The following is a 411-nucleotide window of genomic DNA, read 5'->3' as shown; positions in this document are numbered from 1 at the left end:
GTTTCTCTCGTTTTTCTTCTTAAGGGTGTGAATGATGGAGACACATTTGAAACCTGCTTCCTCAGGATATCATTCACTTGAGAAAAGCCAATTGAGATATTTAAGTGGTCCCTTTCTTCTTGAAAAATCTCAGTAGTTTGCCACCAGGCCTGGGGGTTTTATTATCCTAAGTGACTTTGCTGCCTATAAATCACAGCCTTAAGTAGCCAAAGGGAATGCGTTAGCCAGATCTTGTAAATATAACCAATGTTTCTTCAATTATTAGCGGAACAATTGACTTCCATCTACTCAAGGCACCTGTCAACCTGGCCTGCAGCCATGATTCCCACAATTCCACCTCCCAGAGCCTGTTCCCCTTGAATTATAATTTTTTTTAATACTGGTGCACGTTCTATGGTATGAGCCCAGGAC

This window comes from Nomascus leucogenys, chromosome 3 (genome assembly GCF_006542625.1).
Source record: "Nomascus leucogenys isolate Asia chromosome 3, Asia_NLE_v1, whole genome shotgun sequence".
Lineage (NCBI taxonomy): Eukaryota > Metazoa > Chordata > Mammalia > Primates > Hylobatidae > Nomascus > Nomascus leucogenys.
This window is presented reverse-complemented; position numbering follows the sequence as displayed.